General features: G+C 39.0%; 1 protein-coding gene across 1 annotated transcript in view; it reads left to right on the top strand.

Annotated features, from left to right (window-relative positions):
• Positions 1–14,323: 14,323 nt before the first annotated feature.
• The window catches only part of LOC134647794 (uncharacterized), an 87,722-nt gene continuing 83,141 nt past the window's right edge, over positions 14,324–18,904 (top strand). The window contains exon 1 of the mRNA XM_063502117.1: positions 14,324–14,496. The gene's annotated coding sequence lies outside the window, so the exon portion shown is untranslated. The remainder of the gene's footprint in view (positions 14,497–18,904) is intronic.

The raw sequence follows: 18,904 nt of genomic DNA, 5'->3' as shown, positions 1-18,904 counted from the left end.
GTTTGATGAAAAAAAATTTTTTGAGTTTCAGTTCGAAGTATGGGGAACCCCAAAAATTTATTGTTTTTTTTCTATTTTTGTGTGAAAATCTTAATGCGGTTCACAGAATACATCTACTTACTAAGTTTCAACAGTATAGTTCTTATAGTTTCGGAGAAAAGTGGCTGTGACATACGGACGGACAGACAGACGGACAGACGGACAGACGGACAGACGGACAGACAGACAGACAGACATGACGAATCTATAAGGGTTCCGTTTTTTGCCATTTGGCTACGGAACCCTAAAAACCGCATTAAAATCCGTTGCGTAGTTTTAAAGATCTAAGCATACACAGGGACAGACAGCGGGAAGCGACTTTGTTTTATACTATGTAGTGATAACGTTTACATCGAGTGAGGAAAACGGGGACTACGAGCTATAATATGTTTGTAGGAGCAGCGTCCCTTGAGTGGTCGTCCCCTTTCGTCTTAAACACCCTTATTAGACTAATACTTCAGAAACTACCGTGTAATAGAGTAGTTGGTCGCTAAGTGTAGTTCGCCGCAATATTCCACGAGTTTAGGCCGAGCGTAATGACTACGTCCGCCCCGGACATCCCGGTATAATTATAACTTGCTGATTGACTCCCGATTCCGGCATTCGCTGCCGCTGCGATACAATTACATGATTTGGAACATTCCAGGGTATGCTCCAAATGTAACGTCTGAAACGAATCAGGCATCAGCTATTTTATTCTGAATTATAATAAGTATATGTTTACCATACATAACACCTTAAAAGGAAGGACTTAGACCCGAGAAGATACTAATCTTAATTTAATGAATAATATTTTTGAGTTTCTACTGTTCTTGAAATGTTACTTGTGTATTTGAAGTTAATTAACCTACTTCTAAGTATCGATTTGAAACTGTGCAAGTACTTACATAAAATGACGATGACAAGTGCAGTCCGAAACAGTTGTGTTTTTAAATTATTATTTTTTGTCAGAAACTTATTGATACCTCATGTGCAAATGTGCAAATGTGCAAAAAATATTAATTTCATCAGACTTCAAACAAAAGCGATTCCACTGGAAATAAATGATAATCGGCCGCGATTTTTATTTCGTTGTCGATTTTATTTCGTCATAGGTACCTATTTAGATACAATTTGGTTCAGTATTTTCGTAATTCATCGGAAAATAACCTGCTTAATTTTTTCTACCCCGAATAGTGATTTCTTATTCATTCCACCCAGAAAATCGACGACAAAATAAATCGGCCCTGATAACGATGACCACAACACAGCTATACCTACTTTATTTCCAATAGCTATATTTATGGGATGTCCTACGTCATTGGAGTTGTATAGATTTACAACACCATTACAAGCACCGAGCGTCGTCCGCGCAATTCCGGTGGTAATTTTATCCAATCAGCTTCCAGCTCACGCGCTAATACCAGTCATTTCCCCGGCACAAGGCTGCTGTGTACTATAATATAACAGCGACATAACTGATCATTCATGAACTTTATGTCATTGCAATAAGGTATACGATTAGCTAACGGTGTACGAAAACCGATAATACTAAAGCTAATTTACAGTATTAGCATGACTTTACGGGCGTCTTTGAACGTGAATTAGTTAAATTTAGTCGATAAAAGCAGGTAATGGAGTGCTGTGTGGTTGTTAATGTGCTATATTAGGTAGCAAGTAGCAAATGTACAGCGAGCTGCAAAAGCACTTTACAGCTGAGAATTACAAGCTAAAAAGAGTAGGTACTTGGCTAATACAACTATTTGCGTGCTGTGTGAATTGAACATTACGTACTAGAGTCTGTGCGGAAAGAGAAGAGTCGTGGAATGAATTCCATACATTCCATGACTCTTCTCTTTCAGCACAGACTCTACCTGAAAGTTGGTGTATACTCAACATACAGAACGTACTATGTGTCGTAAGTGCCTACAGAAAGTTAGCATGCATAAGTAGGTATAGTATATTTTCTTAAAAAATATATTATTACCCATCGTGAAAAATTCCAGAGAGAAAGGAATACTTAAATGAAATGTGAATTTCTGTTTCGTGAATATTAGCCGAAAATGGCATTATAAGTTCCCTAGCGAGTACTAGGAAACTGGGATAATGATGTGTTGAAGGCCAGGAGCCCGATTCAGGTTTAACAACTCGTTAGGGTTTTGATCCTATTTTGATACGACCTTGAAGATGGCTCACGCTAATTGGTGGATGCGAAATGAAATGAAAGTAAGTAATTTTTAACAAGCAGAAACGTCTGCTAACGATGCCTATTTAAGCTTAGAATATAATAAATTTAAAAGCGGATATTTACAGCAGTTTTTCCAATGGGAAATTTATTCTAAGTGAAATGATAGCAGTTTGTGAGATGCACGTCAATTACCAAGACGATTGTCAAGGGTAAATAATCAATGTTAAAACGTTATAATAATAAAAAAGCTTTATAATAACTACATAATTAATATATCCATCAATAATTGAAATACTCTTACCCGAAGTTTTTAACTGAATAAATTAGATCATCCTGTAACCGCTGCACGCCCCACCCGGTGCATACTCAAACTCGGTACTCAATTAATGGCATACGCCTTAAGGAAAACCTGAGCCGCTTAAGACTTTCTTGACACGTAAACCGCACAGCGATAAGGAATGCACGGCCGATTGTGTACTCGAGTGGGAGCTATTTAGTTATACCCGCTAATTTATCTCTTGTAGAATTTAAGTAATCTCACTTGTAATTTTATATAAATATCGATTATCCCATGTATCACAACAATGCTTAACGTAAAATGTATCCACGAATGTCGTGTCGGTACAAACCCGATAGGGTTTCACGGCACTTTTCTGTTTGATTTATTATAAGATTTTAGTATAGAATAAAAAAAAAAAAAAAAAAAAAGGCCGTATCAAAACCAGTTCTAAACCGTATCAACATATTAATTTGAATCGGGCTGCAGAACGAGCTACATGTATTTGTTCTAAACATGACAGCCTAGCAGACACGTCAGTAAACACATAAGTGAAGATATCCGCGTCCGCGCCGACATTCCTCGGGTCGCAGTCGCAGGACAAACTGCCACATCCCGAGTTCTAACCTCAATTACAGCATCATCCAGGCTTGGCAGGCTTCCTGGACCATTAACGTTCTACAATTATAATAGCATGACATTTAATGTGATATGAAGTTGACTCAACTTTGTGAAAGAGAAAGAATGATTATTTTTTCATCTGAGGCCCTATTTACACTTTGAACCTAACCTTAACTTTAAAAAAATCACCTAACCTAAACCTACTTACCTTATACTTACATACGTTACCTTATACTGACTGAAAATATTGTTGTGAAGTGATTTGCCATCTTTTGCAAGAAATTGCAAGGCACGGTTGCAAGAAATAGTGGTCTACCCATATAGGTACCACAGCGACTTCTTTTTTATTATTTCGTTGTTGTCTTAATGTTAGTTATTAATGTTATTATGTAAGTAACTATGTTCGCTAGAAACCGTATGAATTTCTTTGTTTACGCAGCTTGAGTCACGTGGCTAGTTTTAGTACCTTTGTGATATTTTCCACCATGATTCATGAATCATTTGGCTGTTTGTGATCGATACGGTTTATAACGTTAGCGTGGTCGTAAGGGGAGTGCGATGCGTTGGCGTGATTCAGTATGTGATGTAATATGTAAACTACGGAAAATATTAACATTTAGCTTGTCTATGATTAATTTTGTGGAAACTGAGATATTTAAAACGACTAGGTTCTCTTCCTTTTTACTCGGTTTTCGCGAAGCTTGCAGCAACACAACATAATGAGCATCGCTATATTCCTGTAAGAACTTTCTATATTCCTGTAAGTTGGCGTGAGTGGTGGGTCCCACTCGTTCCAATAGATTTTTAGTAGGTTTCTAATTTCACTCGTGCTACTGAAATTGAAAAATTTATTGTCTTTGATTATGTCACATTCTAACACAAGAAACAAATGTCATAATGATTATTAAGGGCTTTTTAGACTTCACAGGCGTTTAAAAATAACCCCTTAAATTACTCGCGTAGGGCCTGACAATGCCCGTGCGCAGCGGAGTGTGGCGTGACGTGAGTCATCCATAGCACGCGCGCAAGGCCAAGAGCTAATAGCTCATCCACAACATCGAGTAGGTTCCATATTTCATGGTATGTATATGAATTTATGATTATGTAAATACTGTACTCAGCCGGCGACTACGACCTCATTTTCACCTCTTTAAAGGTTGAATTTTCAAAAATCCTGAAGTGGAGCTCTGCATTATTTGAAGAAAAGTTAGGTACATATTAAATGTCAAGTCAATGGTTTAGGTTTACACTATTAGAAATACATATAACTCACTTATTAAAAACTTAATTTCACGAAACATCAACTTCCTTCAAGCCCGTCTTTCAAATAGAAACGTCACCCGCTGTTCCGACTTATTACGTTTCACTTCATATTTCATTACCTGCGATTCTGATTTCTGACGTGTTCAGCTTTCAAGATGGCGGCTTCTTCCGGTGCTTCCTGCGCGGGGCGCATGCTTCAGGGGCGGTAGTTTCAGTACACTACAGTTTGATATACATATGTAAAATGAAATAAAATTATTTAGCCGAATCTGGTATAATCTGGTACTTAGATGACGGAACCCTAGGAGGCGACGTGAATACTGTGCTCTCTGATTTGTCTTTTATTAAGAGTAGTTTCGAAAATATTGGTTTAGAACTGAATTTCAGCAAATGCGAACTCTTTATTCAAAAATCTTCTTGTACTTTGATTGACTTACAAACCAAATTTGACGATCTGACTCCCAATATCAAATCAGTAGACAAGTATTCTCTTTGCCTCCTGGGTTCTCCTATATTCGAGGAATCATTTCCCCGTTTTATTTCTAACGCTATAACTAAATTCAAAAGTCACACGACTCGCTTACTCGAAATTAGCCCTCATTATGCTCTTGTGATTCTCAAATTCTGCCTTTTTGTCCCTAAATTTACATATGTGCTCCGCTGTTGTCCTTTTTGGAAACATCAAAATTTATTGTCGCCTATAGATAATTTGATCAAAATTAGTTTAGAGACGATTCTAAACATTCAGCTAAGTGAGCCTTCCTGGTCTCAAGCGTCCCTCCCTATTCGGTTTGGAGGATTAGGAATTCGCAAAATTTCCAGTGTGGCTTCCCCAGCCTTTTTGGCGTCCACTCATAGCACGTCTGGTCTCATAGGAAATATCTTAAGGGCTTTGCCCACAAACTGTGAGATTGCGGGCTTTGAGGACGCCAAAAATGCTTTTAAAATTGCTTGCCCAGGCAAACAATTTCCAGACAACCCAAATTCACAAAGGAGCTGGGATAATGTTTACTGTGATTTAGCTTACAATACTCTGCTAAACAACTGTACAGGTCCAGATCGCGCGAGGCTTTTGGCGGTCGGAGCCCGGGAAGCCGGTTACTGGCTACATGCCCATCCTTCGCCGAATACTGGTACTTTCTTGGATCCGGCCTCCCTTAGACTGGCGACTGGTTTGCGACTTGGGGTTTCGGTGTGTACGCCACACATATGCTCTTGTGGCACGGACGTGGACCGACTGGGACACCATGGATTATCTTGTCAAAAAAGTGCAGGACGCTTTTCGAGACATGCGTCGCTTAATGACATAATCCGTCGGTCTCTTGCCACCATCAATGTGCCTGCTCTTCTTGAGCCGACTGGCATTTTCAGAGACGATGGCAAGAGGCCCGATGGGGTGTCCTTAGTTCCTTGGAGCTTGGGACCGATGTTAGTGTGGGATGCTACCTGCGTAGACACACTGGCACCGTCCCACCTCCAACGGACTAATGTAAAAGCGGGCGGGGCGGCGGAAAGCGCCGAAATTTTAAAACGTAACAAATATAAGAGCCTCGGTAGAGAGTACCATTTTGTACCATTTGGAGTTGAAACTCTAGGTCCATGGGGTCCCAGCGCGCATAAGTTGTTCGCAGAAATCGCGAAGCGTCTGGTTGACGTAACTGGTGACCGAAGAGCTGGCGGCTACCTCGCACAACGTATCAGCATTGCGATACAGCGAGGAAATGTCGCCAGCATCCTTGGTACAATGCCTCAAAGGCCTATTTTAGATTTAAGCTAGTTTTTAATTTCTTTTAGTAATACACTGTATATATCTTTTTTAGCCGAATTATATCGCATATAATTAATTTAATAATATATCCCGAAGTTTCGAACCCATTACAGTGTTCGTTCATGGTCAACGGATTTCTGTAAGTAATACCTACCTATAATTTTTATATTTTAATAAATAGTGGGTGGGTTTAGAAGCGCTGGTGGCCTAGCGGTAAGAGCGTGCGACTTGCAATTCGGAGGTCGCGGGTTCAAACCCCGGCTCGTACCAATGAGTTTTTCGGAACTTATGTACGAAATATCATTTGGTATTTACCAGTCGCTTTTCGGTGAAGGAAAACATCGTGAGGAAACCGGACTAATCCCAATACGGGCCTAGTTTACTCTCTGGGTTGGAAGGTCAGATGGCAGTCGCTTTCGTAAAAACTAGTGCCCACGCCAATTACCGGGATTAGTTGCCAAGCGGACCCCAGGCTCCCATGAGCCGTGGCAAAATGCCGGGACAACGCGAGGAAGATGATGAAATAGTGGGTAGTTTTGGATATTTTAATTTTGACAGAGGTGAATATTTTGTACTTTTTCCTTAGTCACCCGTTGACCACGAACGCTGAAAAGGGTTGGAAGCATCGGGATGTATTTTTGAATGCATTATACGCGATATAATCCGTCTCTGAATAGTTTTATTTCATGAATAACTATCACGGTAACCGAAGTCAATATTAAATTGTGCTTCTTAAAATTATCAAAATGTCTGCCGATTAACTGAATGAAATAGTTGAACATTATAACTCTGAAAACTCCCTACGTTTATGTATACCTAGACATTTGATGTGGGTTACTTTTGGTACTAAGTACATCATCGGTGCTAGGCGGTGGCAGGCGCGTTATGTCACGTTGTTGTAGTGGTTACTTATTGTGTAAGGCCTGTAGCTGTAAGCTTACATAGGTACTTTGTAATTGCACGCTACTCAAACATGCCATTACCATTAATTCTAAATAGGTAACATCAAATTTATGTGCGTTTGTGTAAATATTTAAGGAAGACGATTTTGTAAATACAGTTCATGCATCGTTTTAATGAATATTATTTAATACTTTATTATTGATGGTTAAAATTTACCAAAAACTACTAAAGGCCCACTACGCTTAAGTGGCCATTTTAACTTATATAGACCTCTAGAAACTCCAGATCCCATCACCTGATTAATCTAAGTAAAACAAGTACATTTTAAGGGAGAATATTCTGTGAAACACCATTACAAAATACAATAGGTAATAAATCTTCTAGAGATCATGACCATACATAACTTTATGTTTATATCTGTCATACATATATTACGACTATCATAAGTCAAAATTTTGCGAATTAATTTTGCAAATTAATTCTGCGAGAAGGCCCTAAGGGCTTTTTCACGACTACATCACAATCAAATTCCGACTATAAATAATTTTAGCTTAATTTTGTGAAATCAGTATTGCGCTACTTCTGCGGTGGCTTATCGCGATAACAATTAAACTAAAATAACGAGTCACGTGCGAACCAGGACGCATGGAGACTCGGAGATCGGCACTTTCCTCATTGTCACTCTTAACTTGACGTTATCAGAGAACTTAGAGGTAGAGACGAACAGTGGAACGATTACCGTCTGTTCTGTTCCACTTGAATAAATTTATTGATTTCGTGATTGCATTAATTAATAAATCTAAAGCAGGGAGAATAAAGATCGGTACTTTCCTCATTGTCTGTCACTCTTGTCATCAGATATCTTAGATAACTATTATGGAGCTATTACCATCTGTTCTGTTCTACTTGAACAAAATTGATTGTGAATTTATTTAATTTCTCGTCTTGCTAATCTTCTGCATCTTCTTGAAAAATTTGGGGTAAAATTATTTCGCCTTCGAATCATGCGAACCAAAACTGCTAACGTAATAGAGGTATACTCATATATAATCATCATTGCAATCATCAGTATCCATAACTTTTAAAAATCATTATCTGTAATTTATAAGTTTTATTATGTAATATATTATTTACCAACAATTGGTATTTTTTTTATTTTTAGGCTGTTTATGAGTTATTTATTATTCGCAATTTGCGATATAGCAAAACAGTAGGTAACAATAATAGCTACATAATAATATGTTTAATATGTTCATCATTATCAACAATTAGCGGAATCACATCCTTCCTCGCTATAAATACCACTCTATTTACACCGCTCCTACCATCTTTTACACAAATACCTAGTTGACCATTTGTTAGGTGTTGATTAGTAAAGTCAGCATCAATAACTAATAGTAGCTTATAGAACAATCAAAAGTATCCGTCAACCTTTCGATCTTTTACAGATAGAGATATCTCTTTAGTTCGCATTGAAAAGTATCTGCCACACTTTGTTTTGTATATCTATAAGTCAGTATAAGTACTATTACACCGTGTATAAGTATATTCTTTAATGAAATCAATGTTATCTCGTCAGTGTATCGGGTAACAATGGACAACGTTCTTCCGGGATACATTTAACGCTCCATGGCGCCGGCGCCGCTGCTGGGGCCAATACCGTCCTCATTGAAAACAATGAACCATTGAGCGGAGACCTAGACCGGCATTCAGGTACAATTAAAGTTCTAATTCCGTCCCTATTTTTGTGAGGTAGGTACTCCTATTACGTCGTACCTGTAAAAATAATTTAATGACAATTTTGACGGCATTGACGCAAGCAAAGACAAAAAAAGAGACTACTATATTTTAATATCAGTATAGAAATACATAGTCTTAGATACTTACAAAATTCTATATTTAACTCCTCATCTATTAATCAGTAGTTGACATTCATAAAAAATAGTTACCAAGCCTAGTATTTAATAATAACAGAACAGAAATCTTCAACAGAAACTGCGCTAATTCTTCTAGTTGCTTCTCAATCGACCGAATGAGCAACAGTGATAGAGAGGCAGATAATTTAGATTTACGCAGTAGGCCCTCGGTTCCTCCTCGTTTAAGACGAAACAAAGTTAATTGCGCACGCGTCGGGCCGTGTCTTTTGTACGGAACCAGTGGCTTATGACCGCGTGCCTTAAACACGCGTGTGCTATGATTATCCAGACACGGTTGGTTTCTCCCAAGAAGCTAAATTTTAGTACTTTGCCTGGCTAAGGTCATTGGCCTGGTCAAGGACAAGAAATATTATTTTTAATAAGTAAGTTTTTTTGTTAAAATTTTCATGTTCGTTACAAGCTTTTATTGTCGACTGTACTTTTGTTTTAACAGTCATCCTTATACCAATTGCTAGGTTGTACATAGTTTTATCTCTAGTACGAATCATTATAAATTACAGCTCGATGTCATCATAATATTGCAATGTGTCAGTCTAAATGGGAAAATTTTCAGCTTAATCGGGTACTAACAAGAGTAACAAGTGGCCGAAAAATGGTAGCCGGTTTGCATTAGAAAAAACTTACACAGTTAATAACTTAACATATACCCATTGCAAGTTAAAATACCTACCAGCTTGAAAAAATGTTGATACCTGTTCAATATTTTCGTGAGAAAGTGGTTTGCTCGGTGACTGGAAACTAATAAATAATCTTAAACATATAAAGCGAGGGTCCCAGGAGAGACCCCTGCGGTAAACCACAGGCATTTCATCGAAGAAGACACTGAAACTGTTGAAACCTTACGATACCTTACCTCGTCTTAAGGAATATACTTTGATCAAACAAAAAATGCCTCAAGGTAGACTAGGTAGTTACAATGAGAAAGATTTTGTTTTCCTGTCAATAAAGTAAACTTGACTTTGTTTCACCGTAGTTATATAAACAAGCGTGGCGTGTTATCGCCCACGCCACGTGAGCCGGTTACTGCAATAATTTACACTTTACGGGCAAGGAAAAGGAAATGGGGAAGGCACGTGCTTTTTGCAAGGTTAGTCGGCGAGTCATGCTCGGTGGCCGGCGATGAAAGCGAAGAGAGTCGGAAGCTACTTTAGTGTAAAAACGGCAGGTTTAGGTAATTGCAGCAGGGCAATCTTATGGAAAATAGAATCAGCAAGGTATATGTACATACACACAGTACATGAAACGGTAGGTAAAGGTTTTAAGTTATACATAATATATTTAACATGTCGAAGTCTTACTGAAATTTTGCATTTAATTATTACTTAGACGGGATCATAGGATAGGTATACCTACTGAATATGAGACGTACGTTCATTCACCTTTTACTTTTATAAATCTGTAATACATACTTTAAATTCCCCGACTGAATATTAAATTGCTCATTTATATAAGTACCTACCACTAATATGTAGTTATATGCTGTGCATATCTATTTAAATATTTACTTGGACTTAATTGCATAAAAATGTACCTACAAATAGCTGAATTTATGTCGAATAGCAAACTCTACTAGGCAACCGTTTGATACTTATGATGTAGATATTATCAAACCAAAAAATAGGCAAGTAAATGTAAGAAACTTGTTACATTTGTATATTAAGTGGGTGTGAAAAGGTTAAAAGGTAATAATAATCCCACATGAACGTTGAATATTCAGAAGGAAATGTTTATTTAACACTACCCACGTTTTGACGTAACTTGTACCGTTATTACAGCCTTGAGACTCGAAATTCGAAATACAAATGTCTTAATCTTACCCACTCGATAATCGACGGGTCCCACGGACGCTACGGTGTTATTCAACACAAGTACCACAACCGAGCACGGGTGAATCGAAGGGTAAGACGATAGTAGAGCGAAAAAAAAATTCATAAAAAGCCTCAGAATTAATTAATTACCAAAGTAATAATAATAATAATTATTATTCTCTTTATTTATTTGAACTCTTAGGCTAGGTTATTTTATAATATGGATATAAAAATAAAATACAAAAACACTTACAAAAACAATACAAAATACGTATAAACATATTATAAAAAACCTAACCTAGGGCGCCGCCAGCAGCGGGGCAAGGCCCAAGCTGCCGGTGGTCAGGGCTGCAGAGACAGGAACCGGCGGACTATCCGCGCCGTGTCCAAGATCACCGCCTTCTGTATCTGACCCTTGATCCAACCACCTAGCGAGAGTCTCTCAAGATGTTGGTCGAGACTCTTCGCTATTAGACCGTTCGCTGAAACAACTATCGGGACAATGATCGTCGAATCAACATCCCACATGGCGGTTATCTCGTGAGCCAAGTCTAGGTATTTACTGGACTTGTCCTTCTCGGCTTTCACGAGATTCTCATCATGGGGGATGGTGATGTCAACGAGCACGGCCCGGCGCTGCGATCGATCTATTATCACAATGTCAGGCTTATTGGCTACAATAGTCCTGTCAGTGATGATAGATCGATCCCAATAGAGCGTGGCACGACCATTCTCGAGAACTTGCGCAGGTGAATACTTGTAGTACGGTACTTCGCGGTCCACAAGGCCGTATAGAAGAGCAAGCTGCTGGTGAATAATCCTGGCTACGAGATTATGTCTGTGCAAGTACTCGCCGTTAGCAAGATGAGAACAACCGGAAATGATATGCCTGAGTGACTCTCCGGGACGGCGGCATGCCCGACAAATGTCGACCGTACCGTCCTTCAGGATATATTTCCGATAGTTGTTTAATAATTAATAATATAATTATTATTATTATTAGGAGCCTGTAATGTCCCACTGCTGGGCAAAGGCCTCCCCCCACTTTTTCCAGTCTTCCCGATCCTGTACAGTCTCTGGCCATTCCTTTAAAAAGGAGTCTAGCTCGTCTCGCCATCACCGACGTGGTTTGCCAACTCCTCGTTTTGAGCTGGGCTGCCACTCTGTGGCGATCTTGGCCCACAGCTCACTCGGCATTCGGCAGACATGACCAGCCCAGTCCCACTTTAGCTTGGCCGCTTTCCGAGCTACGTCGACCACTTTTGTTCTGGAGCGCAGCGTGGTGTTCCGGATACGATCCATTAATGTCACACCTAATATGCTGCGCTCTATAGCTCGCTGGCAAACCCCTAGTTTGGACCTCTGACACGCCGTCAAAGACCAAGTTTGTGCACCATAGGTGAGAATTGGAAGTATGCACATGTCCATGAGTCTCCGCTTAAGTGACAGGGGGAGATCGCCTTTCATCAGATGTTTCATGGACTAATAGCTTCTCCAGGCGTTTTCAGTCCGTCTTCCGACTTCCTTCTCTTGTCGCGCCTGGAAGGAAACTAGTTGGCCCAAGTAGATATACTCCTGGACATATGCAACCAGTTCTCCGTTTATCTCAATCCTACGTGGGGTGCTGATATTTGTCATCAGCTTGGTCTTCGACATGTTCATCCGAAGTCCAACCTCGAGGCTTGCATTGCTGAGGTCTTGAAGCATTGATCGTAGCTCGGGAGCAGTTGAGGAGAACAGAACGATGTCGTCGGCAAATAGAAGATTAGTTAGTCTTCTACTTCCGACGACAAGGCCCCTATCACCCCAACTCGGGACAAGCTTCCGGAAGACTTGTTCTAGTGTGCTGGTAAACAGTTTCGGCGACAACGGATCTCCTTGTTTGACTCCTTTTTGAATATTGAAGGATGGACCTGAGGACTGTAGTTTTATGGCGGCCGTACTATTTCGGTAAATGGCGGTTATAAGCTGGATGTAACTAGGATCTATATCTTGACTGCGTAAAGCTGTGAAAATGGAGTCGTGATGGAGACTATCAAACGCTTTAGAGTAATCGATGAATGCGATGCGTTAAGTAATAATTATATAATTAAAACAATAACTAGTGTAGGGATCAGCATAAATGTTAAGTACACTTAATTATTACTATATTTATGAAATTCGAATTTCCAGTAATTAGTACACTTCTATTTGAGCTTGTTTTAGATTTAGGTACTTACTAACTTTTAATTTAAGATAAAAGATAAGAGCGCACCGCCAACAAACTGTTCTACAGTTTGGCGAAATTTTTGTTACTGTTTATGTATGTGTTTTTATATAACAATAAAAAAAAAAAGTAAATGTAAATGAAAGCGTGAACGATATTCGCCGACTGAAAAACCGAACATCGTGAGAGTTGTATGTCGAACGAGTGTCAACCCTAATGTGCAAAACGTTCAAGTTGATAAGCACGACCAAGTGCGGGTAGTTCGAAAAACTCCTAGACCTAGAAAACGTTGATGTCAGCTTGAGACAGTCTTTCTTTGGGATCACGAAGGTCAACGTCTGAGATAATTTTCAGGCTTAGTTATGATCAAGTTCCTTTTATTGAATAACAATGAATAAAAAAAATATGGCGTTGGTCTAAATAGGTGTCAAGTTTCGCTGGTATATTTATCCACCAACACTATACTGCTTGCGTTACTAATGAGAATAGAGCTAGTAATTAAGTCAATAGATAGAGAACCTGTCGTCGACGGATTAACTGGTAATCAATTAAAGATGGAGCCTGATGCGGCATAATGATGAGTCCATAATTAATGACGTATTGGCGTCGGACCGATTTAACGATTTTTAATTGATGGGCTACTGTTTTAACACTTTTAACCTAATTCTGTTAATGATAAGCAAACAATAGTAAGGTAGGTGTGTACTTAATTTTAATTGGTAATAGAACTCCAGCGAAATCGGTAATTAATGTAGATCATTAATGTAATGTACCTATCTAACTAATCTACTTAAACAGAGGCATTTCTGGAAAACAAAGTTACTATCTTTACCTAAAAGAAGTTTCAGCAATTTCAGTATATTAAATTGTACAACGGGACTTAATCGCGTCAATTCGCGTCTCTAAGTTTTTAAGATTTACCTCCGACGTTTAATAATGTGTAAAAATCGTGAAAGTTTAAATCAGTGTTAATCTCAGTATAGTTTAACGTTGTGGAAATACTAAAATCCAGGTAATCCACTAGGGCTAAGATGGCAGGGTTGCATTTTACAAAAGCCCTGTAATCTGTTAATCGTTGTTTACAGCTTTTTCTCTTAAGTTACAAGCTAAAAAAGCTTAAAACGCGATTCGAGCCACTGAAATCTAATAAGCACAAGACAAGACGTGAAATTCAGGAAAGAATCCTGAATTTTTCTGCCACCCTACTTCAGTGACTGTCTGTCCGTTTGTCTAATGAATCAGAATTATATTCTTAGTACCGATCTCATTTCATCCGTTTGTTTTTATCGATGACCCGACGAACCAAAACAAACGCTTGCGCGCACGCAGCCTTCCCGCCACTCCGCGTCGAACCTCCACGCGTGCCGCTCGTGCCGCGCCGCCGCACAGACTCGCGCGCAATCGAACGATCGACTAGCTAGTGCAGTGCTAGGATTCTGTGATGTTCTGTTCTGTGTCTGCCCTGTAGGGCTCTGGATAATTGTGTGCTTTGTGGATTTTCAGGAAGGTAAAAATATGTTTGGTGTTGCTTGATTTTACTTACTAAGCTTTTTATGGAACATTGTTTTTATCGTCTATTGTTTTCGAAACTTTTTGATTGACAGTCCACACGCGTGTTTATAGCCCTTTACCGTTATAAAATTCACGTTCTATATCACTATTGTAGATATGGATATTTTTTGTTTTTATGTGAGCTTTAAAATCTTTTTATGGGATGTTTAATGCTTTTTTTTTCGAGTGGATGCAATGGCACGCAGCATTGGCATCTTATTAAACAACTTTGGTTACTAGTCCCTGTCCCTACTATAAATAGGTCATACTGCCTGGGAACTGCGTCACTGGAATTACAAAAACGTCGTCTCGTCCAGTTCTGTTGTTGACGCTCGAGACAATTAGATCTCGACCATCTTGGGATGGGAAAATAAATAATGATTACGAACGTCTAGATTCTTGGCGGCCGTGATAATTATTTATTCTTATAAGGCTGCAAATTACGAGTGATTATTCAACTATCCTGCTTTTACGTTTGATAAAGATCTTACCTTGTTATATTATGCAAACAATTGATTAAGAAGACGCAAATATAAAAACAAAATATTGCAGTGAGTAGTAGTTGTAATAATGGTGATGCTAATTAGATTGTTAAATATTGTTGAAAATTTAGTGAGCATATCTGTTATTACTAATAATAATTTAGATCAACACCGATTGAATTGTTAAGGAGGTCGCGGAAAAAGACTCACCGTAAAATTTGTAAAAAGCTCCAGCCGCGAACGAAATACGAATCACCTTTTTGCGTGATTCATAAAGAAAACTGCTTCTTCCTCTATGTTATACTGTTACATTTCTTTATTAAAAACTATTCTAGCGGCGCCATTTTTTATCTTAAAAAAATTAACACCTTCTGCATTAAATTCCACAGCGGCAACGAAGAAAAAAATAACAAAAGCTTTGCGGTGCTTCTAAAATGAAAAGTTTAGGGAATCTTCATAGCGAGCATAAATGCGGTAAGCCTTGGCTTTTTGATAAAAACAATGAAAAAAACTACAATAGGCGATGCCACATCATGTAGTTAAAGATCGCCCACCCATTTCTTTTAACCATTCACTGAGATTTGGATCTTCCAAGTCAGTGCACGAACAGAAAAGGTTAATAACGACGTTCCGTCAATCTGTAATTATGGATTGATTTCTCGCCAGCAACTTTTATTATAATAATGATAAATTCGATTAGATATCGCCGCGATTAGCAACCTGCCACCCATATCAATTAGACTCTATTGGCAACTTCTTAAAAAAAAAAGATACCGACTTATTGCACTCAGCTCTAAGAGTTAATTCCCGAGGTCATTGCTCTACCCACTTGATTGGATTATGTAGGTGCATTGCATACCTCTGACTACCACAGGAATTCTCTATGCAGCTAATTTGACATGATTGAGTTATTATGCCTCTACTTGCCGGTGATTATTTAACAGGATGATGAATCATTGATTAAGTCTAATTCATCCAAATCCTATTATTGATTTATGAACACGCAAATGCATTTAATTGTATTTGACGTTTCAATTGTTTTCATGTAGTATTATTACAGCGTCTAGAGAGTGAGCGTTTATAATTGTCATCATTGTAACATCAGTAAAAATCGCATCTTGTTCAAACAATGACAGTAATCAGTTCGTTGATCCATTTTCTAAACAATTATTTTAGCACAAAAACTACGAAGCACATTAGAGCCATGAACACACAGCAGGTAATATATCTCAGTTAAAAATGAGTTAAATCATCTTTTTTACTGTTTTGCTCAACATTTCTGTCGACTCTTCAAATATTAGTTTGTTAGGCTCGGTTTCAATATTATCACAGCAGTGGTCGTTCAAATTTGGATCAGAGGCTAATGCATGTTTGTTTAGGACTTAGCCGCTTGCATAGGATTTCGACGAAGTCTCCGAGATTGTTTGCCCAGCTTCGGATTCTTGCATTTTTGTGATGCGTGCTGCGACCTCAAATATTTAAATTACTTAACTGTATGTAAACAGGCGTCGACGCTAACGCGATAATGACTCAATTTATTATTTCTCACACTCGGTCACACATAACGTTTAATTTTGAAGAACTTGATAAGAGTTGATAATTTTCTACATTTTCATAACGGGCTTTCCTTGTACAATCTTTTATTAGAAACGCAATACATTTTTTATAAGTACCTATTAAGCACTTTGAACACAATTACTTATATAGGCAAAATAGCCATGCAAAATGTACTATTCACTAGCAAAAAGCAGAGCTTTGTAAGGGCTCGCGGAGTTTTTCTACCTAAACGTACCGGACTGCGACTTTGATCCAATCCGAGGCTTGTTTCATGTTCGATCGAGCGGGTAAGTAATAAGTCCGTTAAGAACGCAGCTATAAGTGAGAGCAAGAAAGAAATATACTAACCGGACCCCGGTTGCTGTCCGGTACGCTTGTCTGTCACAGCTTTTACTTTGTCCATTAAAAACGTGTCCAGACGACAAAATCAAATTGCCAATATCATCCACACGTAATATACAATTTCATAAGCGATTATTACATCCTACACGGTCGCCCAGTACTTTTTGTAAGGAAGCTAACTGGCTTTCCTACATAACGTTGGGTCAGCGAGCCAATTGATGTCCTTGAATTTAATTTTTGCGTCTACACCACACAATTGAGCGAAAAACTATCCCGTCTGGATACCTACTGGCGATAATCACGCTGCTCCGCACATAAACACACACAGTTCCACTAGGTACAGCCAGGGTTCAGCATCAGCTCTATCTTGGGTACTGCTCTTCTAAGTGCTCATCAAGACGTGTCAGATGACCAAAACAGCGTGTGCCTACGTTACACCAAACCTGAGTTCCACTAGGTACAGCCAGGGTTCAGCATCAGCTCTAGTTTGGGTACTAATCTCCTAAGTGCTCATCAAGACGAGTCGGATGACCAAAACAGCGTGTGCCTACGTTGCACCAAACCTGAGTTCCAATAAGCACAGCCAGAGTTCAGCATCAGCTTTATCTTGGGTACTACTCTCCTAAGTGCTCATCGAGACGAGTCGGATGTCCAAAACAGCGTGTGCCTACGTTGCAATAAACCCGAGTTCCACTAGGTATTGCCAGGGTTCAGCATCAGCTCTATCTTGGGTACTGCTCTCCCAAGTACTCATCATGATGACTCGGATGTTCAAAACAGCGTGTGTCTATGTTGCACCAAACCTGAGTTCCATTAGGTACTGCCAGGGTTCAGCATCAGCTCTATCTTGGGTACTGCTCTCCCAAGTGCTCATCATGACGAGTCGGATGTCCAAAACAGCGTGTGTCTATGTTGCACCAAACCTGAGTTCCACTAGGTACAGCCAAGGTTCAGCATCAGCTTTATCTTGGGTACTTACTACTTTCCTAAGTACTCATCAAGACGAGTTGCATGACCAAAACAACGTGTGCTGTGGTATAAAACCCGAGCTCCACTAGGTACTCTCAGGGTTCAGCATCAGCTATCTTGGGTACTTAACTGGTCTACCCAGTGATCACATGACGAGTCGGATGTCCAAAACAGCGTGTGTCTATATATGTTGCAGTTACATACAAGTTGCAGTCGTGTATCGGCCCTAAGTCACTGAAGTTTGTATGATCTAAACTTTATTTATAATTTTAGCAGTTCCAAGCAATACGTAGTCACAGGACAAAGGTACTTGAGCTCGTTTAAGCTAACTGTGCACCGTGTTTCATAGCATACTTAGAGTGTAGAAGTATTATTATTATTTTAAACGTCGATTTCATAGAAATTTAAAAAATCGCATCTTTGTGATCTTGCCTACGTAAGAACTATGAAAACTCCCTCCCTCCCCCAAGTAAGAAAAAAAAGAATAAACAAAAACAACGGGTTGCACTCCGGGAGTACCGGCAGAAGTGAAAACTACAAATATTACATCTACACCCTTTTTCTATGCGGACACCGGATTTCATCTTGACTTTTGCAGTTTTAATTTCCTATATTTATTAAACACAATGAATGATGCTATACAAATCTATGCCTTGCTTTGCCTTTAATATTCCTTGAGAACCGATAACTCCAGAAATATCTACCTACATTTTGTACCTACATGTGTATTATGAGTCACATTTCACCCGAACGAAGCCGGGTTTTCATCTAGTATATTTATAAAGTACTCACACATTTTCTTTCGCTATTTCTTCGTTACTTTTTTAGGGTTCCGTACCCAAAGGGTAAAAACGGGACCCTATTACTAAGACTCCGCTGTCCGTCCGTCCGTCCGTCCGTCCGTCTGTCACCAGGCTGTATCTCACGAACCGTAATAGCTAGACAGTTGAAATTTTCACAGATGATGTATTTCTGTTGCCGCTATAACAACAAATTCTAAAAACAGAATAAAAT

This window comes from Cydia amplana, chromosome 5 (genome assembly GCF_948474715.1).
Source record: "Cydia amplana chromosome 5, ilCydAmpl1.1, whole genome shotgun sequence".
In the NCBI taxonomy this organism is placed as follows: Eukaryota; Metazoa; Arthropoda; class Insecta; order Lepidoptera; family Tortricidae; genus Cydia; species Cydia amplana.
Note: the sequence above shows the minus strand (reverse complement) of the source record. Positions and strands in the feature narration are given on the sequence as shown.